Source organism: Medicago sativa, chromosome 6 (assembly GCF_051527215.1).
Source record: "Medicago sativa cultivar Bolivia chromosome 6, Bolivia_mono, whole genome shotgun sequence".
NCBI classification, from domain to species: Eukaryota; Viridiplantae; Streptophyta; class Magnoliopsida; order Fabales; family Fabaceae; genus Medicago; species Medicago sativa.
In genome coordinates this window covers 14,702,300-14,729,554 of record NC_140754.1, presented here as the reverse complement: position 1 = coordinate 14,729,554, position 27,255 = coordinate 14,702,300, and the positions used below count along the sequence as shown (strand labels likewise).

Below are 27,255 nucleotides of genomic sequence, written 5' to 3'. Positions count from 1 at the left end.
GAAATATGCATCAAGGAGGAGTGTTGAAATATGATGCACATTTCTAGATATTTCTAGAATACATTAGAGAAAACTAGAATAAGCTTAAAGTTATTATATGTTTCTAGATTGTTCCATTAATGTCTAGGTTAAGTTGTAGCCTAGAAACATCCATAATATTCTAATGTAGAAAAGGCAAACAAAGGCCTAGATTATTCTAGTTCTAGAAACATCTATAAGCACCTATAAATAGACTTATATGGGTGCAATTGTATTCAAGCCTTTAAGCCTTTGAGATGCAATGTCAATAGTATTGAAGGCTTCACCATATCACTAATGTGTCTCCTCCTTCAATATGCTCATCACTAATGTGTGTCCCTACCACTAGCTCCCTCACGCTATCTATATTTTCCAACAGTGGTATCAGAGCTGCGTTCGGTCATTAACCGGGCGTAGCAAAATATGATCTCGTGTCACCAACTATATGTTCTTCTATAACATAAATTCTACAAAAGTAAAAATTCTCAGTCTATGACTCAAACACAAAAGGAGTACATGTAGCCACAAGGCTCTACTCTGTTTGAGTTAAAACAAGAAAACTAAGAAGGCTATAGAGGAGTTCAGGTAGCCTAACAGCCCGATCCTCTAAAGTTCAAGTCCGACTAATGTCGAAGACCTATGGCTAATAAGACACTCAAGTTCGAATAGAGCACAAGTCCAGGCAATAAATATAAATGGAGACCTGTGACCTCTGATGCTTAACTTGAGTACAAGCATAGGTAACTACTAGAGCAAGAATGAGTCCCTGTCAAGAATCTACTACATGAGTGACAAGGAGACTCACAAGCAACTATGAACAAGAAATTCTCCCTGTCAGAAATCTTCAACAATGTCGACAAGGAGATTCACATGCAACTAAGGAGGAAGAATGGTCCATGCAGAAGTCTTCAACAAGACTAGCAAGGAGACCAATAACAAATATTATGGCAAGAGGTGGCACAAATTTTCTATCATGTCAAATTGATCAACTATGAAGAGTATCAATGCAGGAGGAGATGATAGCACAAATCTATGTTTGAGCAACTACGTACTACATTTGAAGTTTTCGAAATATGCATCAAGGAGGAGTGTTGAAATATGATGCACATTTCTAGATATTTCTAGAATACATTAGAGAAAACTAGAATAAGCTTAAAGTTATTATATGTTTCTAGATTGTTCCATTAATGTCTAGGTTAAGTTGTAGCCTAGAAACATCCATAATATTCTAATGTAGAAAAGGCAAACAAAGGCCTAGATTATTCTAGTTCTAGAAACATCTATAAGCACCTATAAATAGACTTATATGGGTGCAATTGTATTCAAGCCTTTAAGCCTTTGAGATGCAATGTCAATAGTATTGAAGGCTTCACCATATCACTAATGTGTCTCCTCCTTCAATATGCTCATCACTAATGTGTGTCCCTACCACTAGCTCCCTCACGCTATCTATATTTTCCAACAGTGGTATCAGAGCTGCGTTCGGTCATTAACCGGGCGTAGCAAAATATGATCTCGTGTCACCAACTATATGTTCTTCTATAACATAAATTCTACAAAAGTAAAAATTCTCAGTCTATGACTCAAACACAAAAGGAGTACATGTAGCCACAAGGCTCTACTCTGTTTGAGTTAAAACAAGAAAACTAAGAAGGCTATAGAGGAGTTCAGGTAGCCTAACAGCCCGATCCTCTAAAGTTCAAGTCCGACTAATGTCGAAGACCTATGGCTAATAAGACACTCAAGTTCGAATAGAGCACAAGTCCAGGCAATAAATATAAATGGAGACCTGTGACCTCTGATGCTTAACTTGAGTACAAGCATAGGTAACTACTAGAGCAAGAATGAGTCCCTGTCAAGAATCTACTACATGAGTGACAAGGAGACTCACAAGCAACTATGAACAAGAAATTCTCCCTGTCAGAAATCTTCAACAATGTCGACAAGGAGATTCACATGCAACTAAGGAGGAAGAATGGTCCATGCAGAAGTCTTCAACAAGACTAGCAAGGAGACCAATAACAAATATTATGGCAAGAGGTGGCACAAATTTTCTATCATGTCAAATTGATCAACTATGAAGAGTATCAATGCAGGAGGAGATGATAGCACAAATCTATGTTTGAGCAACTACGTACTACATTTGAAGTTTTCGAAATATGCATCAAGGAGGAGTGTTGAAATATGATGCACATTTCTAGATATTTCTAGAATACATTAGAGAAAACTAGAATAAGCTTAAAGTTATTATATGTTTCTAGATTGTTCCATTAATGTCTAGGTTAAGTTGTAGCCTAGAAACATCCATAATATTCTAATGTAGAAAAGGCAAACAAAGGCCTAGATTATTCTAGTTCTAGAAACATCTATAAGCACCTATAAATAGACTTATATGGGTGCAATTGTATTCAAGCCTTTAAGCCTTTGAGATGCAATGTCAATAGTATTGAAGGCTTCACCATATCACTAATGTGTCTCCTCCTTCAATATGCTCATCACTAATGTGTGTCCCTACCACTAGCTCCCTCACGCTATCTATATTTTCCAACAATTTACCTAACAACTCATAAGGCCTTTCAGATCACTGTCTACATAAAATGTATTTAGAATTCATAAATAAATATTATCCTAGTATGTAGTAGCAGCAACTTCAAATCATTCAATAAATCTACTTCTTCCCTTTTCCCTGTATCTAAATTAAATACACATAAATTATCATCATTTAAAAAAGCACACAATAAATTATTTTATCAGTGTACTCTTGGTAAAATATAATTGTTATAGAATCAAAACCTAATTAAAGATAATAAAAGGTGAACCTAACTTATTAAGGAGACGTTTGTTGCAAAATCTAATTATACATGTAACATGCATGTAACATCCAAATTAGATGTTTTCTGACGACACTTCAATGTGGAAAATCTACCAAAAACAAAGTTTTTAGCATAAAAATGAACATCAAATCTGGAAATCAAAGACATACAAGAACTTAAGGCTCAAAACATCATCATCCTACAACCTATCATACCATTTTCTTTACTATTCACAAGAACTTAAGGCTTTCAAAAAGGGTATGGAATCACATTATATACTCCCTCGGTTTCAAAATGAGTGTCACTTTAACCAAAAAAAATTGTTTCAAAATGAATGTCACTTTTATACTTCCAATACAACTTCTTCCAACTTTACCCTCAATAAAAACTCAAATTTTTCTCACACAATTTTTAATGCAACTTTAATTTTGCCTTTTTCTTATAAAAAAAGTGCAGTTTAGTAAAAGTGTTATATCTAATGATTATTTCATTTCATTCCTTAATATGTGTGAATTGGCTAAAGCGACACTCATTTTGAAACGGAGAGAGTATTATATTCACATGAGGGAGTATTATATTAATACGGTTTCTTCTACCTGTATTTACCAACAATACAAATGAGCTAAATTAAATCAACAAAAATGAGGATGTATCTGGAAAGGTTGAAAAAATTAATTTAACATGCATAAAATAATGTCTTGCGCTTGGACTTTGGAATTAATAAGAGATTGTAAATAGTATTTCATATTATTTTGGGGTCATTTTGGTCCTTGAATGTTTAAGAAATAGTCACAATAGTCTCTCAATGTATCAACATTTTAAAATAATCTCTGAGTATGCACTTTGTTAGTCAAAATAGTGTCCGACGTTAAAATAATCCCTCAATACTCACAATAACTCTTTTCCCATAGAGACTGAATGACAATAAGTAAATACTTATCTGGACCGATATGACAATAAAAAGTATATTGAAGGACTAATATGACAATATTAACGAAGTGTTTGAATGTCAGGGACTATTTTGACTAACAGATTCCACAATCAGGGACTATTTTGAATTTTTTTGTAACTACTCTTTACACATTCAAGGACGAAAAGTGACTATTACTCCTGTTATTTTCTTATGAGCTTTGGATTCGATAATCAGCATTTCCCAATTTAGATCCCGTTCATAACTTACAATGTGGTGACGAGCATAATAATCTCCTTTTATTAGAATTGACTAATTCTTTAAAAAATTATTATATTTTTTGATATAATCATTTTTGGAAGTGATTAAAATTACTCAAAAAATGCAAACATGTTCTACTCCCTTAACAAAGCCGCCCACAAACGTACAACCCCAAACTCACTTAACATTAATCAAACACCAAACATCTTCATAGAAAATGTTAATCAAAGCATTAAAACAACATTGATATTAACATGTATTTCAACGGATGAAGGTGTTCAAACACATTTATACACCCAACAGTTTAAGAAACATAAAATATGGGGGACTCAAAACAATTTCAATGTGTTAGATCCAATTCTCACATTACCATCTTTAACCTGGCTCAAATATCATGTTGAAATGCAACATATTAAACAAAAACATAATATAATGCTAGCCAACAACATAATGCACAAAATATAATAGTAGCCAACAACACAATGCTCAAATTTTGAAGAGAATAAATGAATATTGCTAATAAAAATATTTTGACAATCAAAGAATGATTCTCACTTTGCATTATTATGATCTATTTTGAAAACAAAGCAGTGAACATCTCCAAATGTTATATCTTTCCAGCCCATCTGGAAGCTTATCAGCAACTTTATTGTTTGTTTCATTGTTTTCATTGTTATACCTCACCTTAAGACTTGGCTGCTTGATAGCTTTAGAACTTGAAATCATCATCTTTAACCCTTTTTTTTCATTGTTTTTGATATTGCTTTTTGGATTTCACACAAGGATGAGAATCTTTATTGCACTGTTCTCTGACCATATTGTGAGTTCACTTTGATAGGTGTTTATAAAATGGTCATGATCTGATTTCATGGAATATGATGTGCTACTAATCCCTTCTAATGATTTCTTTTATTTTTCAAGCTTTGATTTCCATTGCAGTGGTTTCATATTTATGTTTCTTAGTGAAAGAATCCTGGATTTCTCCAAAATTTCTTGTAGAGGGCCTTCTTATGATTGAATTTCTTTATGGCTTTGGAACTTTTGAACATTTGATTTTGACCCATATGTGATGGAAATACCTAGACATTAGCTTCATTTCTTTCTTTTAGCCCTGCGATAATGAGTGAATCACAATGTAGCTTTAATCGTAAAAGTACACTAATATCTTATGATATATAAAAGTACACTTACAAAAGTCACAAACTGTTGCCTTCACAAGGTAGCTTTAATTGTAAAAGTACACTAATATCTTATGATATATAAAAGTACACTTACAAAAGTGGATATTAAATAAGGGTCATGCTAAGAATTCAAAAAAGAAAATAATTGTTAAATTTTATGTAGAAAAAGTTGCTTTTTAATCTTTCAATAAGTTGAAATTCTAAGATAAAGTTGTTACTTTGAACTTCTTATCAAGTGTCATTAGGACATTTGTTAGCATTTCCATAGTTTTGAAAAAAATTATATCTATACATTATCATATTTAGATCTCTTATTGTATGCTTCAAACAAAAAATGTCATTTTACACTCTAACCAACTACAAAAACCAGTTAAGACTTCAATAAAAGGGTTAATTAACCTTGAAGAAATGTAAATATCAATCTCATCTTTCTGCTCATGACCATAAAACAACTATTTTTCATCAGTGCCAACAGCAGCACCTTCAAGCTTTAATGTGATATATGTATGTTGCTATCCTTTAGAAAACTAGCAAGACTCAAAATCTTAATGGTATTATTCAATAAAATTAAGCTAATTTTTTTTTTTTTTTGACAAAAGCTAATTGTTTTTAGAATTACCTTGCACTAATAAAAGAGCATATTTGTCATTATAACTCTTCAATTTCCACTGCTATTGAGAACTCTGTCTTAGCATCCGAACATTGTTTTCATACGATATGAAAATAAAAATACACATTCTCTAAATATCTAATTAAATGCAGATGATTGTTAGTTTTCAATAAATGAATATATTTGAAATATGAAAACATGGTTCAAGCACTCAAGCTGTCGTTCTTTTCATAACTAAATTGAGGAAATAAAATACAGAAGTCTCAGTTTTATACATCAAAGATAAAGATAAAAATAAGGAAATAAACTCCTAGACTTTGTGCTAAAGTTAAACAACAAAGATTCTCTTAAAATGTTGCAGCATCAACTTTGAATTACATAAATCAAGAAAATGTTGATTAGTGAAATATTAAGCCATAGACACACACATCAGTTGCCTAGTATTTGTTATTGTGTCTTTGCACTTTTCGTTACATGCCTTTTCCTTAGGTGCAACCTCTTTACATTTTGCTTATTTTTTAACCTCAACAAATTTTACATTTGGACTATCAAAGCAGATAAAGACTATTATTGAACATAAAAAGGGAAGCAAGTAATGAAGAAACACGAAAGTTCTCAACAATTTCCTATTTGAACTTGAAATACTTACATTGTGTCTAAAGTTTCACCAGAGATAAATTCAGAACGCTAAGATTTTACATAAATCCAATTCATAATATCAGTTAATTCCTTCGTTATTCCTGAGTTTCAATCATAAATGGGATAATATGTATAACTTTAGCCTCCATTGAATGTATGCAACATCTAGCAGATATGTCGCAAGATAACACAAACACTTGCTTAGATGTCCCCATTTACCTGGTTTCTTCATAGCAGAGTGACCCTTACCCCCTAAGAACATAGTTTTATATCTTAAATCATCCACATTTATCCACTTCATTACATCAAAATTCATCTTGTAATATACAAATGTTTCTCTGAACAAAACAAACAATCAAAATTTGATCGTTTGAAACAATCAACCTAAGAATTCTCTCCCAAGCCCATCACCCATAATCACTTGCGATTTCTCCTCACCCTCACCCTCACCCAGAATTCAGCAGCACATCTTGTACTTAGCTTCCTTGTATTACTGGATTGAGTGTTGGTTCAACACAGCTTTATGGGATAACTCAGCTACCTTCACCAACAACTACATATACTAAGCTACCTTCACCGACAACTGCTTATACTCGACCTTATCAATCCTCTGGCCCCTCAGTTGGCCATTATCAATCTTCTGGTCCCTATCAATCTTCTTGTCCCTCAACCACATTGAGGGATCAGCCGATTGATAGGTACCAGAAGATTGAAAAGGACCAAATGAGGGACCAGAGGATTGATAAGGTCCAGTATAAGTAGTTGTCGGTGAAGGTAGCTGAGTGTAGGTAGTTGTTGGTGAAGATAGCTGAGTTATCCCATAAAGTTGTGTTGAACTAACACTCAATGGTGTACTTGAAGGAAGTACGGACTTGCTGCTTGATTCTGGGTGAGGGTGAGGGTGAGGAGAAATCGTAAGTGAATTTTGATGGGTTTTGGGAGAGAATTCTTAAGTTGATTGTTTCAAATAGTCAACTTTTTATTGTTGATTTTGTTCCTAAGAAACATTTGAATATTTAGAAGATGTATTTTAATGCAATTAAAAGGACTAAGGTTGATGATTTTTTTACATATCAATGAACGTAAAGTTTCTTCATCTTCTCCTTTCTTGATATTGATAGCCTGATTATACATGGGAACAAATGTGTGAAAACATGATAAAATAATCACGAATGGATGTAACCCCACTAAATGTAAAACTAAATTATTTCGACTGTAACAAGAACCTAATATATTATATATATATATATATATATATATATATATATATATATATATATATATATATATATATATATATATATATATATATATAACTTAATTCACTTTAATGGAATGCAAGTAAAGAATATCCAACTACCAAATAAACATAATTTAAAATATAAACTGCTAAGTAAATCTAAGCAATGATTTTTAGATTGAATAATATTAATTAATATAAAACAGTCTTGCAATTTTATATCATGATTATTCTTTGTTTGATGTAGATTCCATTGCCAAAAAGTTGTGTAAAACCTGAACTAAACCGAACGAAACCATAAAGAACAAAAAATCACTTGGTCACTAAACAAGCAAACCTTTGTTTCTGGCCTTTGATAGCATTAAAAGAATTTGTAATAATCAATATATTTAATTGGTCAATAAGTAGTTGCAAGAGTAGTTATTCCACAATCTAGTAACATGTAGTATGAATGTATGGAGAAAAAGCTCTTACCTTAGGCGATTTTCTTTCTAGCACAAGCTTTATAATAAAGCTCTACTGATCGACAAGTAGGTTTCTCAAGGATTTTAATTAAACGCTTCAAAATAGCAAACCTTAATATTAGGGACAATCAAATAATAGGAGGAATATATGAAAATGGTGGAAATACCTTACCATTAACATCACACGAAATTGGAGGAGTGGAAAACTTAGATATTGTTTAGATGAACAAGATGGTGATATGATGGTGAAAGTAGTATGGATTTGAGAGTGTGTGGAGATAAACCTGTATGTAACAGGGGTATGATGGAAAGGAAATTTATAGAACCACTTTTATGAAGGAGAGAGGTAGATGAGGTGGTGTGGCCAACGAAAAAGAGACACATGTTGTCTTGGCAAGTAGAAAAGAGGCATCAGCTGTCATGGCTAATGAAAAGGAGGCATGTGTTGTCTTGACCAATGTCAAATAGGCTTCATTTGTCTTAGCCAGTAAGAAGGAACAAGACTTGTCATATACAATAAAAATAAAGGGGAGTTGTATTAGCCAATGAGAACAAGACGTGTGGCATGAGAGAGTAACTAAGGAGGGAAATGAAATTTGAAATACAAAAACGGCATTCTAATTCGGTTGCAATGATCATTCATTAAAGTCATGTAATACGAATAAAAAAAAGAGATAAAATTGTGTAATACGATGTATAAAATACGCAGGTTGTCCAAGTTCATAATTAAGCAGAAAATCTTATAATTAATTTGGATCAAATGAAAGAAATTGTGAATTAGATTGAATTAATTCTCTTGATTGAATGAGGAGTAGGTGACATGTACCAAGTCCAATAGTGAGGGTAAATTCATTCATTACCACTGTATCCACTATATTCTTTTTGAATGATGTAGTATCCAACATACATACATACACACAAACACATATTAATTAAAGAGTGTCATGCCCTTATGCATCAAATTTCTTTGTTCTTTAATTTAGCATAAATATCTCAACAAATTATACATATGGTTTTTTGGCATAAATATATCAACTAACTATTTGCAAGACAGATGCATAACTTTGGCAGAACAAATTAACCTGTATAAAAGGGCAGTTAAGAGTGATTTGGCCCATCAATGTTAGATATCGAATTGAGTTATCCGACTATCTAAGGAAATCAATATTTATAATTTCTGCAGGAAGCAATGATTACATAAACAACTATCTTCAACCTTGGTTTTGTGACATGTACCAAGTCCAATAGTGAGGGTAAATTCATTCATTAGCATTGTATCCACTGTATTCTTTTTGAATAATGTATATCCAACATACATACATACATACATACATACATACATACATACATACATACATACATACATACATACATACATTCATACATACATACATACATACATACATACATACATACATACATACATACATACATACACACACACATACACACATACACACATACACACAAACACATATTAAAGAGTGGCATGCCTTTATGCATAAAATTTACACATCCTAGATATTAACTTTATTGCTTAACTGAGATTAACACAATCCTCGTGGATAAGAACTTATATTTATTATTTCAATAGTTTTTAGTACACTTGGTAATTATCTATCACATTATTATTTTAATTTCTACACAAATCTATTTTGGAAATAACATAACAAATATCAAGTATATATTAAGTATTATTAGTCACCAACTATGAAATATATATCATTAATGAGATAAAAAATAAATACAAATTAAATAAATTTTTTTATTTACTTAACAAAAGTTTTGTCAATTTTGCAAGACAGATGCATAACTTTGGCAGAACAAATTAACCTGTTTAGAAGGGCAGTTAAGAGTGATTTGGCCCATCAATGTTAGATATTCAACTGAGTTATCTGACTATCTAAGGAAATCAATATTTATAATTTATGCAGGAAGCAATGATTACATAAACAACTATCTTCAACCTCGGTTTTGTTACAGTTACAAGCTCTACCATCCTACGCCTTTTGTTCAATACCTCATAGAATTTTTTTTGCAACAACTTAAAGTAGAAACTCATCTCCTGTACAAAGATTTAAATTGCATTAGCCTAATGCAATTACAAACTTTGTATAAGAGGTGAGTTTGTACTATAAGTAGTAGCAAAAAAAAATTATGAGGTGTTCAATAGAAGGTGTAGGTTGGTAGTGCTTGTAACTGTCACAGAATTGAGGTTGAAGATAGTTGTTTATGTAATCATTGTTTCCTGCATAAATTATAAATATTAATTTCCTTAGATGATCAGATATCTCAGTTGGATGTCTAACATTGTTGGCCAAACCACTCTTAATTGTCCTTCCAAAGAGGTAAAATTGTTGTGTCAAAGTTATACCGTTGCTCTACAAAATCGCGAAATTTATGTTAAGTAAATAAACTTTATTCAATTTTTATCTTTTTTTATAAATTAATTTAAGTTTGTTATTATTATGAGAATTGAGAGTTTTCATTTAATTATTATTTAGTAAATCAACCAATCTTAGTCATATGATAAAGTCAAATGTATTTGATCCAAATTTAAACCAAATACATTTGACTTTTTTTATTTAAAATTATGTAAATATTTATATTTAAGATATAATAAATACTTTTATTTATGTATATGTATGTGTGTGTGAATATTTGGGTTTTTTTTTATAATATTATTTTTTGGAAGATATTATTTTGAGCATTGAAGAGTCTGTTTGTTAGTATTTCAACCAAATTGTAATCACAAGAGAAAGTCAAATGTTTTTTATCCAAATTTGGATCAAATATATTTGACATTTTTTTCCTTAAATTTAAAATTGTGGGAGTATTTAATATTATTAAAAACATATTAGAAATCTAAATTTTAAGAGATTAATTTCATAGACTAATAATGTTATGCCAGACTAATAGTGTGAATTTTTTCTACGTATGCATTCAATTAAGTCATAATGTTATATAAAATTTTAGTTCATAAAATATCTCTATGAATGTCTACATTTTTTTAGGAGAATCTCCATGAATATCTAAGTGGGTTGAAATTGGATAGGTTATTATAATAGGTGTTTAGTTCAAATTTGATTGTGTTTGATTAAGTGTGAGCGTATTTAATTATGCACGATTATGATATGAACATGTGTAAATGAAATTATGATTGCTAGATAAAAAAACAAATTCAGGTTTGTGACCCTTGTGAATTAGTATGAGAGTTTTAAAATGGGTTAGAGTGACCTAGAGATGAAGAAAATCATTTTGGGCCTATCTGAGAGAGAAAACCTAGTAAAATGCACATACAACGGTTTGCACGTGCGAATGTGCCTTAAGTTTTGAGTTTCACCATGTGATAGTTTGCAGCAACAATAATCCAGAAACAGACAAATACAACAAGCTACCTTGTGGCATCTTTAAAACAAATAAAAGAATATTTAAAATATGAAAAATTGAGTTGTATAACTCATATTCTTTTCTTGTAAAAAAAAAAACTCATATTCTTTTCATAATTAAATCGAGAAAAGTAAATAAAAAGTTCTAGTTTTTATACATGACATAAAATATTTTTAATATGTTGCAGGAGAAACTTATTCAAATGACATAAATAAAGAAAATATTGTTTAATTAAAATATAATAGAGATTACCTTTTCAACATTTGTTGTTGTGGCGTGCACTACTTATCTTTACCTTAACTCCATAAACTTTTGCATTTCTTTCATTTTCCCTGCAAATTTTACACACATGACATAAGATTTTTTTAATAAGTTGCAGGAGAAACCTATTCAAATGACATAAATAAAGAAAATATTGTTTAATTAAAATATAATAAGGATTACCTTTTCAATGTTTGTTGTTGTGGCGTGCACTACTTATCGTTTCCTTAACTCCAGAAACTTAGCATTTTGTTTCTTTCATTTTTCCTGCAAATTCCAAACAACTTAAACTAGATAAAGACTATTATTAAGAAGACAAAGGAAGAAAAAAAGATAGAAAAGTTCTACTAACAATTTCATGTCTAAACAACAATCACAAATTCACAAAGAACTTATCATTTTAAATCCATTACTTTAAGTACTCATTTTCAAGAATCAACAATGACTCAATATATATATAAAAAATTCTTAACATTTCTAAAATATTATTTTGACTCTAAAATTTTGAATCTTTAACCTTTGATCGCACATCATATGTCAACTTTCATCATTTAATACCTACAAATCCATCTAACTATGATATATATATATAAAGCAAAATTTCAAACTTTTGAGTCCCAAAACAATATATAAGATTCAAACCACATAAAACCTAACCATATCATTTTTTTTCATATTTATTCATTGTCAGATCAATAGATCAAATAAATGCAAGCTCTTTCGCATGAATAAAATAATTTTCTAAGACTTTTTCAAAAACTCAAATATTTTGATCGATTTTTTGCTCAAAGTCAAAACTTTCTTCGAGATCTATACTTTCTAGGTCCCGATCTATCACTTTTACAAAGGAATAAACAAGAAAATTGAAAAACCACACCTTCGAGGTGTTCGACCAACACAAATGATACAATAGTGGGTTTTCTCGATTTACCTTCGAACAAGAGAGTGATCTTGAGTTTAGATAAGTTGATCTGTCACTTTGGCAAATTGGATCCAAGAAATGGTGGATAAGAACTTTGATAAAGATGAGAGAGAGAGAGAGAGAGAGAGAGAGAGAGAGAGAGAGAGAGAGTGCGCATGTGTTTAGATGATTTGATAAGATTTTTTTTTATAAATATGTGTGTGTGTGTGTGTGTGTGAGAGAGAGAGAGAGAGTTGCAAGTTTGAGAGAGAGAGAGAGAGAGATCTTGTGTGAAATGGAAGAAAAGGAGTAATATTAGTGTATTTATATGCTTGGATGGATAAATGGGTTGGCCCGTTAACCCACAATTTGGTTTGGGTCTCAAAAATAGTTAGCTTAGATACAGTCGGACTTTTTTGGTCCTAGCCAATTGGCCCATATAAAAATTGGATTCTTCCAAACTAGGCTATTAGGCTTTGGGTCAGCCTGCTATTAAGATTTTCATTTGATATTTGGTAAAAAAATATTACATGTTTTAAAAATAAAAGTATCAACTATTTTAAAAAATATATTTAAAAATATGTAAACTTAATAAAAATGGATAAATCTAACTAAATATTTTAAAATTTTAATGTTTATAAATTATTAAATTGATTCAATTAAAGGAATAAATTATTAATTAAAATACCAGGCCTGCCGGACGAAATGAGTATTTTATGTTGGAACTGCCGAGGTCTGGGACATCCTAAGGCAGTTCCTAGTCTAAAAGACCTTATCCGTGTCTATAAACCGGATATTTTTTTTCATATTGAAACTTTGTCTCACTCTAATAAAATAAGAGAAGTTTTTTATTTGCTTGGTTAGATTCTTACTTTACTGGTTATGATTGTAATTTACATGACCTCCCTCTAGAAGGATATCCATTTACCTGGTTAAAAAGTTGGAACTCCTCGCGCGGTTGAAGAAAGACTTGATAGAGCGTTCCACACATCTTCATGGCTTACTCTTTTCCCGAATGCAAGATTAATTAATCTTGTTGCAGCCACTTCAGATCATTCACTTATCCTTCTAAAGCTGGACCCCGAGAGTTATATTCATTCGAAACGTAGCTTCCGTTTTGAAAATTCATAAGCATCTCAGATATGGTTGATGAGAACTGGCACTACTCTCCAGCTAATAATAGTTTACAAAAATTAAAGTATTGTCTTGATGATATGGAAGCATGGAGCAAAGCAAATAGTCCAAATTTTCGCCATGAAGCCAACAAATTATGAAATGAGGTTGCTGCTATTCGAAGTAGTAATGATCACACGACAGATGCATCTATTACTAACATCTAAAACAAGCTTTCTTGTGTTTTGTTGTAGACGATATTTATTGGAAGCAGCGTTCTAAAATCTTTTGGCTCAAAGATGGGGACAAAAACAGTAAGTTTTTTCATGCATCCGCGAGTGCAAGGCACAAGAGAAATAGTATTAAAAATTTGCGGAATTCTCATGATATGTATGTAGAAGATCAAGCTGGTTTGTGTAGCATTGCCCAAGACTATTTATGTAATCTTTACACACCTAGCGATGGGATTATTAACCTATTATTGCTACTATCCCTCAATGTATTTCTCCTCGAGCTAATAATTCTCTAATTGCTCCTTTTACGGAAGAAGAATTCAGAAAACCTGTTTTTTCTATGCACCCCGACAAATCACCAGGACCTGATGGCCTTAATCCAGGTTTCTTTCAAAAGTTTTGGCCCATATTGGTACAGAAATTTTTGAAGCTTGTTGTTCATGGCTTGATGAAGGTAGCTTCCCTCCTACTTTAAATGATACTAACATTGCTTTAATTGCAAAAGTGGACCATCCAGAGAGCATGAAGGACCTTCGTCCCATTTTACTTTGCAACGTCATCTACAAGATTCTCTCAAAAGTCCATGCCAATCGGCTCAAACAAATCCTCCATATGTGCATCACTGATTCTCAGACTGCTTTTGTCCCCGGTAGAGACATTCTTGACAATGCTCTCACTGCTTTTGTGGTCTTCGGCAAGGGGATCCCCTTTCCCCTTATCTCTATATTATTTGTTCAGAAGGTTTAAGTTCTTACATTAGTCACCACGAGAATATCGGTCTTATCCACGACACTCGCATCTGTCGGGGGAGTCCATCGATTACCCATCTCCTCATCGCGAATGACAGTTTTCTTTTCTGTAAGGCTACTATCTCTGAAGTGACAACCCTCAAGAATATTATGGATACTTATGGGACTGCTAGTGGCCAAGCTATTAACTATCAGAAATCCTCCATCGCTTTCAGTTGGAATACAAATTCGACTCTCCAAAACAATATTATTCATCTCTTTGGTGTTGTGGAAATGATGGGGCACGGTAAGTATCTTGGCCTCCCATCTATGGTAGGAAGAGACAAAAATCAATATTCACTTTTATTAAAGAACGTATCTGGAAAAATATCCTAAATTGGAATGCTTGATCTCTTTCACGTGCAGATAAGGAAGTACTCCTAAAGTCAATTGCCCAATCTATACATACTTTTAGTATGAGCGCTTTTCTGCTCCCTACCTCATTTAGGGAAGAAATAGAGCGCATGATGAATTCATTTTATTGGGGTTCGAAGAAGAATGGTGGCAGAAGTATTAATTGGTTAAACTGTGATAAGATGACTACTTGTAAGGATCACAATGGTCTTAACTTTCGCGACCTTGAAGGTTTTAAGCTTGCCATGCTAGGTAAAAAAAGATAGAAGCTCCTCACAAACTCTTCCTCTCTCCTCACCGAAGTTCTCAAAGCTAAATATTTCCCTAGAAGCGGGTATTTGGGCGCCAGTATTGGTCATAGTCCTAGTTACACATGAAGGAGTATTTGGAGCACTATTCCGATGTTATCTCTTGGTTATAGGTGGAAAATCGGTGATGGCAATGATATTAATGTCTGGAAAGACCCATGGATCCGCACTCGTCAAAATTTGCGGCCTACCACATTACCGGCAAGCAATTTCATCAACCTGACTGTCTCTCAACTTTTCAATCCAACAACCAACACTTGGAATCGTGACTTTATTGCTTCTATAATGAACACACAAGACACATCTGATATTTGTAAGTTGCCTTTGCACTCTCGAACTCACTCTGATACAATAATATGGAATGCATCACCTAATGGCTCATACACTGTTAAATCTGCGTACAAGATGTGCGTGAGTATTTCAGACCAGCGGTCAAATTATCATGTCTCAGGGGATTGGAAGTTGATATGGTCATTGTGTGTTCCGCCAAAAATCCAACATTTTTGCTGGAGATTACTTCGTGGATGTTTACCTACAAGGTCTAATTTGCAAAGTTGTGAAGTCCATTGCTAGTCAACTTACGTGGTTTGCAATCGTGACTTGGAAGATGAAATGCACATGTTTATGCATTGTAAATTTGCTACAGATTGTTGGAAATCAGCGAATCTTTGGGGTAAGTTAGCATCGTACATGACTTCAAACGGCAGTTTTTCATCTATTATGTTTTCCATCCTTAGATCTCTTGAAGTGGAAAATCGTGTTGGATTTGTAGCTATTGATAGACGCTTGGCAAGTGCACCAAATACTATCGAAGTAGTAAAAATATTGATCCCACGAGGACTGTTTTTAATCTCAATAATTCAACTACGTTGTACTTTAGGATGTATAAAGGTTATTTTAATTTGCCACTAGGCAGTATATTGGTTTGATTGCATAAAAGTAATTGCTGACAATAAAATTGGTTTTTAAGAATAAGAGAGAGATGAGTTTAGGTCTTTTGAATCATCGATGTTCCCCTAATTGTTATGTTGCACCTATTCGTATGAATGATCTTCTAATCCCACGATAGTTAACAAAATAGTCCTAATCAATCCCTTGAGTTAGGACCCTCTTCTTAAACTACAGCCCCTAATACCTTAGGTGGTCTAATAATCTTTGAAGGTTTAAAGCACGTTAACCTAATATCACTAATAAACGATTATCCATTCCTAGACTAACCATGTTTATTAGAACAATTCAATAGGTCTAAGTAGAAAGCTATGGTCAGTAGTCATTCATTCTCACTAAATCATATTTATATTTGATCAGGATATAAAAAGCATTAAGAACAATTGAATTGAATAAAGACTAGAATATCATTCACAATAAATAGAGTTTCACAACATAATATCTCAATTAGGGTTACAACGAATCATCTCAGACCTAACCTCTAATGAATTTAGCTACTCATAATAGTGTTTACAAATAACATAATCATTAGAGGTAATAAAACATACACAAAGTGGTTGGAAGATGAAGAAATCGTCCTCCTGGTCTTCCTTGCAGTTGCAAAATCTCACTTGGCTCTCTCGAATTCGTCACCCTTGTTTTTGGAATAGACTTCAGCATAAATAGGCACAGAATATCGCCCAAATCGTGTCACGTTTTAAGTAAATCGTGACACGTTTTCACCTTGTAGAGCAAGAAAACAATTAGGGTTTCTCCAAATCAAGGCACATTTTACCAATCGTGCCACGTTTTCAAATTTCAAACCAAACCTTTCTGAAGCTTCTCAAATCGTGTCACGTTTCATCCAAATCGTGACACGTTTTCATTCTTTGCTTTTTTTCTTCAGTTTTTCTGCTCTTTTGCTGCATAAGTCTCCTTGTGAACTCCATTTTTGTGCTAAAATACATCTAAAATTACGTAATGACAAGATGTCATCACAACCCCAAACTTAAACCATTCCTTGTCCTCAAGGAATTTACTTGCAAAGCTGACAATCGACAGTAAAATAACAATTACCTGATCAAGCAGTAGTACCCAAAAGTTCAACACCTTACTAGCTAAAGATGAGCTAGTTTGACTTGTACGCATCCACCAATTCACAACTCCACGCAACTAATTGAAAAGGGTTCATACACAGTCGACATGCAATCTACATATTACCATACGCTTGAAAAGTTTCTAAACGTCAATCAAAATCAATGTCAATGCACACTTTGAGGTCTTTAAGGGTTATAACGGGGCTTAGGTGAAGGTGGGATAATATTTGGATAAGTAGGCTACACAAAATTTGAGTTAGGCACTCCTACGGAAATTAAAGCACAAAATTCAATCCTTCATTCATTCACCTTATAGAACAACAATTAATGCAAAGGTACTAGAGAATATTTATAACATTAGGGACAATCGAGTTTGAAGTTACTCGGATATTCAAAGTTTGGTCCCTTTTTCTCATCATTCCTTTTCATTCATTTTTTTTTCATACACCAATTTTTGAGTGTATTTTTGCATTTTGCATGACAATTTTTTTCTTTTTGTTCTCTTATTCTCTAGTACCCCCACCCCAAACTTAATTGGTTGCAAATTCCAATAGCAACCCCAAACTTAATTATTAGCAACATTCTACAATGCCTAACTCAGAAAAGCAATATGGGACAAGTCCTAAAAGTCTCTAAGTTTTTAATGTAGTTTGTCACCGAACAACAAGTTCTAATCCTATAGGCTCAAAGTGGCTAAGAAAAGGATAAAACATAACAATTATAATCAGGGTAGGCTTCAAAAGGCTCACAGGACCAAGCACTTTTGCCTCAGTGTGCTAATGGCAAAAATCAATCAACAGTAGAGAAACAATGCAAGTTCTAGAAATGTAAATGCATGGAATATTCTAATATATGTAAATTGAAAAACAACATTTGGCAATGAACCTTATGGCTGAGATTTCTGGGAGTTGTGACTACCTATCTTTACTGTCGTACACTTCGCCTTTGAAAACCAAGTCACTCCTCCTTTTGAACTTTTGGAATACCGCTTGAACAAACATTTGTTACTAAACTGTAAAAAAGTCAACTAAACAAACAAATTCATCAATAATAGACAAGTGCAGGAATAATTACATAAACGGGGGGTTAAACCGAGTTAAACATCACCAAAAGCAAATAAAATTGTTCGAACATAATAGTTAAAATTACAGAACCAAAGTGCTGAAATAAAAACAGAAAAATAATAAAAGTTGGGCCATCAGTAGCCCACTCAATCCTGCATCTGATCCTCCGGAATCCATGTGCTGGGGTTCTCCTCCTCATAGGTGTCCTCCCCAAAGTGATATCTAGACTGGGCGCCACCAGCAGCAAAGTCAGCTCTGATCTCCTGCTCTCTAGCCTGAGCTCGACCTCTGGTGACATCAAAGTAATGGTCCATAGCCTCCTCTGACCCATCAAAGCGCTCAAAAGACCCAGTCATCTTCCTCCTGTTGAGGCAGACCGCCTCAGTGAACTCCGGACCAAACCTCGGACGGTTCCAGTACTCCTAATCTGACACCTCATTCATCCAGTTGACATGGCCGAACATGTAGTCCAGCATCATAGGATGAATGGGTGCATAGGTACCCTGCTGACTGCTCCCCTCTCCAAAAGTCTGTGGCTGTGGCTGACTCTGAGGTGGTGGCTGTGGCTGATGTGGTGGTGGTGGCTGTGGCTGTCCTGCTGCTGCTGTCTCGGCAACCTGAATGGCATGTAGGCACTCATGGTAGTCTTTGATGAAGCCATCCATATAAGTATCTGTTATGGGCTTCATCATGGCTGCACTCAAATCATTTGCGAAAAGATCGCACTCTTGCTCCTCACAAAGCCAATTGATAAGGCTTAAGTGAGGAAGCGCCTTCTTGGTACCTGAAGCAAACATGTAAATATTGTTGGCAATTAACTCACCAACATTGATAGGTGCGCCATCAAGAATAGCAGACAGCGTCAATAAGCGGGGCAGCGGAATCTCTGAAGTACAAGAGGTGCCCTCAATAGTTTGCACCACAAAAGATGCCCAAACTTTAGCATAGGGCTTGAAGTCAGCCCTCAGCAACATGTGTGACCCTCCATGCCACTTAGCTCCCTCCACACAAATCTGCAACAACAACTCCTCCCACCTCTCATCATCCTAACCTTTGCACTCCTCCATCCTCCTCTTCACATCACACGCCTCTGGTGGCACTATCTCCAGCAAGTCATTGATCCTCTCCGGGCTGTAATCAATCTCCTTCCCCCTCACATAGGACACATACTTCCTCCCCATGTACCGAGCATTCGAATAAAGCTCTATACCCACCGTATTGTTGGCCTGCTCGAATATCATACACACAAGGGACTGCCACCCTCTCTCAGTGATAACTTGGTGGAACTCGGGGTTGGAGATGAGTTTGGTGAAATCAAAACCTCTTTCGGGAATAACCCGATAGCCACGGATGTCTTTGAAACGGTCTCGGGCAGCAGTATTATAAAACCGGTGGTTAACAGATGGTGGTGGGGTTGTGTTAGGGCTAGGTTTAATGGGCTGTTTGCGTTTGGGTGCTATCTTGGCCTTTTTGGATGGTTGGGATGTGGCTTGGGACTTGCCTTTGTTCCTTGTTTCCACCATGGTTAGGGTTAGGGTTTGGGTTTAGAGAAAAATGGATATTAGGGTTAGGGTTGGAATGGAGATGATGGATATGTTGGATTTGGGTTGTTTGTGGGTGATTATGAAGGTTGATGGTGATGGTTTGATGATTGGAAGATGAAAAGATGAAGATTTTTGGTAGAAAAGGGTTAGAAAATCGTAGGTTAGGGTTCTGGCAAAATTTTGGCAGAGTTTGGCTACTTTTGGAAGTGAATGGAATGAAAATCGTGTTGGGTTTATTTATAGGCTGGGAAAATCGTGTCACGTTTGGCCAAAAACGTGTCACGATTTGGTTTTGTAACGGTTTAATTTTTGAAACTGCAAAAATCGTGTCACGTTTGGGCGAAACGTGTTGTAACACCCCGATTTTTAATATTAATTATCAGTATTATTTATAGTTAATATTAATATTAATATTGGGTAAAATTAGTATTATTTCCATAGTTAATATTGATGTTCAATATCATTAAATTAAGTCTTTCGTGGTTATAGTTGTTAAGAATAATGACGAAGTAAGGAGGAGTTAACTAGTCGATTGAATAATGGGAGAAAAACAATTTTAAGAAGAAGATAGTGCACTGTTGTTGAGAAAATAGAGTCTTGATGGTTATTAATATTCTATGTGAATTAAAATAATAAATAGAGAAACAATAATAATAATAATAATAATAATAATAATAATAATAATAATAATAATAATAATAATAATAATAATAATAATAATAATAATAATAATAATAATAATAAAAGTTAACCTAGTTCGCTAGAATAAACAGAGAAATAGGAAGTCAGAATAAACACTTTGGCTGAACGTAGAAACCAGAGAAAAGGAAGAGAAGAGAAGAGGCAAACCCTAGCTCAGGAGAAGTGAACCAAAAGCTGCGTTTTCGGATAATTCGAGGTAAGGGGGAGAAACTTTCATCTTAGAGCTTTCTAATTCTATATTTATGAGCTGTTTATAAACCTTTGAACTTTGGTGCTGTAATTATGGTGAACGATCGGTGATGAAAACCGTTGTTGAAAGTTTGAGTAGTAGAAGATTAAAATTGCAAAGTGTCGAATATTAATAATAACTATAAGTTGTGATACTTGCTACTGTACCTGTTACAATATTAGTTCTAGTGGATTGATTGTTTGGTTTGGAGTATTTTAGTCTATAGGTTTATAGTTGTTACTTTAGTATGTTAGAGGATTAAGGTTGGTGTTAAGCTATGTTTCTAACTACTACTCGTTTGGCTTTCTACCATTGGTTTTATGTTTCTAGATATGCTAGGTTAAATCATGAATTGAGAATTTTTATATACCGTAGTGTAACCAATCACTAGAACATTCATGGTTCTACCTTGTTTTGAATAAACCTTATCAATTTTATTTAGGGGTAACTTTAAACCCTTTACCCTCTTAGTCCCAGATTGATGCTACTTTTGTCTCTGTTTTCTCGAACCAAGTTTGTCCCTGGTCCAACCGTCAATATAAGTAGGTAACTTATGTTGCATTGTTTTATATCGAAAAAGAATTATAAGTTTGTCCCTGGTCTTAAGTTAGAATCAGGTTACAATTATTGAAATTGTTGATGTTATAAGAGGCGATAAAATAGAGACAAAAATCAAGTTGTGGTGAGATCATTAATTAGGATAATGAGTAAAATATATGAACTCTGGTATTGGTAATGATGAATAAAATATATAAATTATGGTGTTGCCAATGACGAGTAAAAATAAATAAATTTTGATGTCGCTAATGATGAGTAAGAATATATAAATTCTGGTGATGTTATTGGTGAGTAATTGTATAAATTCTGGTGACGTTGTTGGTGAGTAATTATATAAATTTTGGTGACGTTATTGATGGGTAAATATATAAATTCTATAGTGTTGTATTTGATGAGTTTCTTCGTGCATCATAACATGATTAGGATTCTGGTGACGATTCTGGTGACGTGTATGTTCAGTAACATAACTCTGACATACAATTTTGGTGAGTAGAGTCCGGTACCGGCATGCATATAGGTGTTAGGAAAGAGTAACATCCTTGCATATACGTGATGATATTTTGTAATTTGGTGATGTGATGAATGACGTGTATAAATGATGATGATAGCGTTGATGACTGGATGGAAATTATTATTTTATGTCGTTCATGTACTCCAATTTATATGATATGAATAGTATTCTCACTTTCTTGTTGTTAATTGTGTTTTGGTGTCTGTACCCGTGGGGTACAGATACTCAGGACGAGGAGCTCTAGCTGCGGGACGCTTAAAAGGTGGCGACGGGAGTTCTTATCTGCCATTATTTTCATTAGTTATAGTTATGTAGTCAAATACGTGCTCTGATTTGTAACACCAGGGTTCGGGGTTTATCCTTCTATTTATGTTTTTAAAATTCAAAGTTTTGGATCCTTTGTTTAATTTACTTTAGAGACGAGAACTCAATATATTTTATTTTGATGGATTAAATATTTCTGCTGCTGAATTACAATTAAGGTTATATGAAGTTTTTGAATTATGATGACCATTTTATGAAATGGTATAATGATGAGTATGTGTAACACCTGATTTATTATTTATATTATTTTATTTAATAATTTAAAGTCGGGGTCTTAGGGTGTTACATACTGTACTTTGCTTAATCATACCAATGCTTGCTCGTTGATTTTCCTTTTAAAGAAAACTTCGTAAACTAGCGCACGGGTCATTGACGTTGATAATTTTCTACTTTATAAATATATATTAAGTTTTGGCCCCTATCGTTGCTTCGGAAATCATAGAATGGGTTGATAACACATACGTGCCACCAAACCTAGACTCTAATAAGTCTAGCCCACTCTACGAATGTCGTAGCAACCGGGTTCCTAGAAAAATCCCGTAAATTTTCAGAATATCAACCTCAATCACCCATACGTGTAAATCCTTTCTAAAATTCTTTTAAACTTTATAACTCAATATCATATCGAGCCTTAGCAAGTCGATTAAGCAAAACAAAGGTTCGAGAGATACGTCATAATTCCACAAAATCAGTGAACCTTGTGATTTCTTATAACTTGCTCCACTTTAACTTCTTACTTCATATCTCATACTTAAACATCTGTGACTTTCCTTCTAAATACCGGAACTTCTATATTCTTGGTCTTGGCCTGTTCTTGACTCCTGACACATTAACCTCCAAAGCTACCTTAAACCATATCGATTTCGTTGATGGTTGTTCATGTCTTTTCCTTGAAAATCTTAGGATATGATATGCATTCGTTACTTGATGTCATAAATTATTTTCGTCATATAAAAGATTTTTGTGAAGACATGTCCCCAATAATCATTGCAAACCATTGGAACGAATTGGTAGAATACGGAAAATTTCATCCCAGGCTTGCTATTGGTGAGCTTCTTCAACTTTATTTTTCAGAAAACATTCTTTACATGAAATTCTTTTTCTCAAGCATACAATGCACATCATTCATTCCTATCATCGTGAAATGTTCTATATCATTTGCATGGCATCATCAACCTTTTTCCGATACAATTCTTGGCACGTAGAAAATCAATGCCTTAATCCTGATAAAATAAATCTTTCTCCACTACGAATAGCTTACCTCATTACGCTGCCACTTACGCAACTTTCCAAACGTACATGTCCTTAACTTCATTCATATAATACCCTTCCTGAGAGCCTGCTGACTCCGTCAACATACGTCGACTTCTAACTATCTTGTAACCTTATACTGACATTCCAAAATATCATAAACCCGTTCCAACAACCACTCTTACGAAAATCTTTGGTCATGCTTAGTTATATGTATATCCAACTTCTTCACTTATGGGTACATGAAGTATCACTAACATCTTACCCAACTTTGTCGGAACGTTCCTTCTTGACACGTCTAACATTCCCGGAGGATTCACACATCTACTTGCCTTGTTCACCGGCCACCTTTTGGCACGATCAAACTTCTTCATCACATATTTCATTCCTCCTGGGTCCTATTCAGCTCTCAGGCATCTATTCTAATCGTTGAATGCTAAATTGAGTTGATCAGGCTCAACTAACAACAACAACTAGAACATTTACCTGGAACCCAATGGTCCCACTTCCTTTGTTGTAATTTAATGACCCAAGGCACGGTCTGAATCAACCAGCTCTGATACCAAATGTAACACCCATACCAGACGTATCTAGAAAGTCTAGCATGTGTATTAGTTTAGTACTGGATACATTAAAATTTACAACATTAAAACTTCGAATGAATCATTTTATACAACAAATGCGTTTGTACAACATAAATACAACTCAACTTTTCATAAATATACTATATGCAATCCTTGAAATATCCATACATCCTGCAGCGGTACAAACGAACACTTGTCGCATCATCCATTCGGCTACTAGCTTGCTAATCCACCCTGATATCTGAAACAAATAAGGATTGGGATGAGACATAATGTCTCAGTGAGTTCCCCTAAATCCTAGGCTATAGGAAACCTCAAGGGGAAACCTACGATCACCACGTGTCTACATTACAACCTGACGGTTGATTATACGTGTGTGGGGACTTGCATACTAGACGGTCGTGCATACTAGGGCCGTCATAGTCTCATCTTAACTTGTTATAGGCTTCACTTCCTATACGCACTACTACAAAATACACATTTAACATCAAGGGGGTTTTAGTTTTCACATCAGCAGGGAAAATATCTGAAGGGAAAGATACACAGTGTGAGTTTTAACATCAGTTGGTATAAGCAAATGAAGGGAATTCCTAATAGCATATACCATTCACATCAGTGCACAATTGAGATGAAGGGAAAAACACGCGGTGGCATTTTCGCAATTTGAGGCTAAACTTTGGCTAACTTATTTTTACATCAGTGTGTGAGAACGGCCTGATGTGAAAACAAATTTTCACTTTACCCTATCCCTTCCTCTCTATCGTAAAAACACATTCACTTTCTCACTTCTTCGTTCCTCACTTTTTCACTTCTTCTTCTAAATTCCAACCCCCCACCATCCAGAACCGTCCAATCGCAATTCCAATTCTTCAATTCTATACCCTAAATCGAAAAACAAAAAGACACTCTTCTTCTTCTTCACCTTCTTCTCGATCTGTGCCCTAAATTCCCAAACAAACCCTAACTCGTTCCAATTCAATGGATTCGCAACCCGAATCAGCTCGCGCACGGCCTAGGCTCGTCATCCCAGAAATGGTGATGCGGAATTTCAAATCTTACGCTGGAGAACAACGTGTTGGTCCCTTTCATAAGGTTTGATTTGGATTCTTCCATTTTTTGAATTCAATTGGTTTAATTGGTTCAATTTTACCTGTGAAGTTGAAATTTGGTGAAATTTTGGTTTCAGAGTTTTTCGGCTGTAGTTGGACCGAATGGAAGTGGAAAGAGTAACGTTATTGATGCTATGTTGTTTGTGTTTGGGAAACGAGCCAAACATGTGCGTTTTTTAGAATGTTCTAGGATGTAATTTGTGCTTGGAATTTTTTTTTTTTTTGTGAATTTTTGAATTTTTTGTTTAATTGTTTGATTGGGAACTTGTGCTTGCAGATGCGATTGAATAAAGTTTCGGAGCTTATACATAATTCTTGCAATCATCAGAATTTGGATAGTGTTGGGGTTTCTGTTCATTTTCAGGAGATTGTTGATTTGGTACCTTTTCTTATTAACCTTGTTTTGTTACTTTTTAAATTGGGGGAAGCAATTAAGTCTTCAAATTTGATGTCCAATGTGTTTTTTTGCTTTTGTGAAGAATGAAAATATTGTAGAATTTTTTTATTTTTTTCTCAATTTAATTTGATATATTATTACTATTGTCCCGGTGGTTACAGTCTAGTGGTTTGACGACTGTGAGGATATTTGATGTGTGTGCCTGGGTTCAATCCAGGGTCTCAACATTTCCCCCTCCCGTGTATGTTTATTTGTGTATGTTTTGGTCATGAGGCCCATAGCCCTTTCTCCTTCCCAATCGAAGATCCGCTCCCAATCGAAGATGTTTACAAAACCCTTTCTCCTTCCCGCTGCCAATCGATTCTATACCCTAATCTCAGGTTACAACTTATTCATCTCTTCTTCTTTCAATAGAATAAAGTATTTACTCCTTTATGCTGTTGTTTATCGATTTTCTTTCAATAAAGTTGACTTATTACTTCAGTATTTTTTTATTTTTTTAATGTAACGCACGTGTCATGGCGGCCGAGGGAACCTAGGACCGCATTGCCAAGAATACGCTCTACGTATCGAGGCCCAAACATAACATAATCATGGCACAATTCTAAACCGGACGATTAGGGGAAAACCTAAGATCGTCATCGGTATCATAATTCTTTACTTGCTCTATACATAACTTGTACATGCTTGTAGCATCTAATGCTCTTGTTCTTAAACATGGTCTTGCATGGAATCATTCTACATGAAATAACATAATCATATTCATATCATGCATAAACGTATCTAAGTTCATTCATTATGTTAGCGTTGAACAAACAGTTATTATCTTGATTCATTTTACGGAGAGCCCCGGGTGGAGTAACCCCGAGAACAATCCCATACATGACTGATGTACGTACATCGGACTCCCTCAGTGTCGTGCGGGCCCCTTGCGGCTTGAACCGTTCCCCTTAGGTCGAGAACCTCCCGTATACCCCTGACGTGGATAACAAGAGACACGAGCACCACCATGCGGTTATTACATAGTCTTGCGGTTTCGGTGACATGCGGGTCCCTTACGGCTTGAATCGTTCTCATAATGAGAACCCCTTGTATCCCCCCTGATGTGGATATCAAGAGACATGCCACCTACTTATACATGTTATGATCTTGTCATTAATTTAGGATTAACCTACTCATGCATACATGTTTACCTCGGATCCTTGAATCGATCCAATTAATGGTAAAATCTTACTTGTTCATACTTATCCATTCTTAATCATGGTGGAGTGTTTAACTAAACAAACCACATCTTAACATGCTTGCTATATCTTAATCTTGTTCATGTGGGAAGATCATATACTTCGCTTTCTATCAATCTAGGAATTCATGCTAACTTGCAAGTTCTCGACTACTAAGTCGAGGCTCTAGTTTTTCCCTTGCTTAATGGATAATTTACTACCCGATTCATGACATGATTTCTCTCATATGCCAT

General features: G+C 34.3%; 1 long non-coding RNA gene across 1 annotated transcript; it reads right to left on the bottom strand.

Annotated features, from left to right (window-relative positions):
• Positions 1 to 4,321: 4,321 nt before the first annotated feature.
• On the bottom strand, positions 4,322 to 11,859 carry LOC146913087 (uncharacterized). Its single transcript, XR_015013284.1, has 5 exons — positions 11,779 to 11,859; positions 8,309 to 8,639; positions 8,147 to 8,231; positions 5,803 to 7,554; positions 4,322 to 5,113 (listed from the first exon to the last, which is right to left on the bottom strand). It is a non-coding gene; the product is annotated as an uncharacterized LOC146913087 (long non-coding RNA).
• Between the last annotated feature and the right edge of the window lie 15,396 nt (positions 11,860 to 27,255).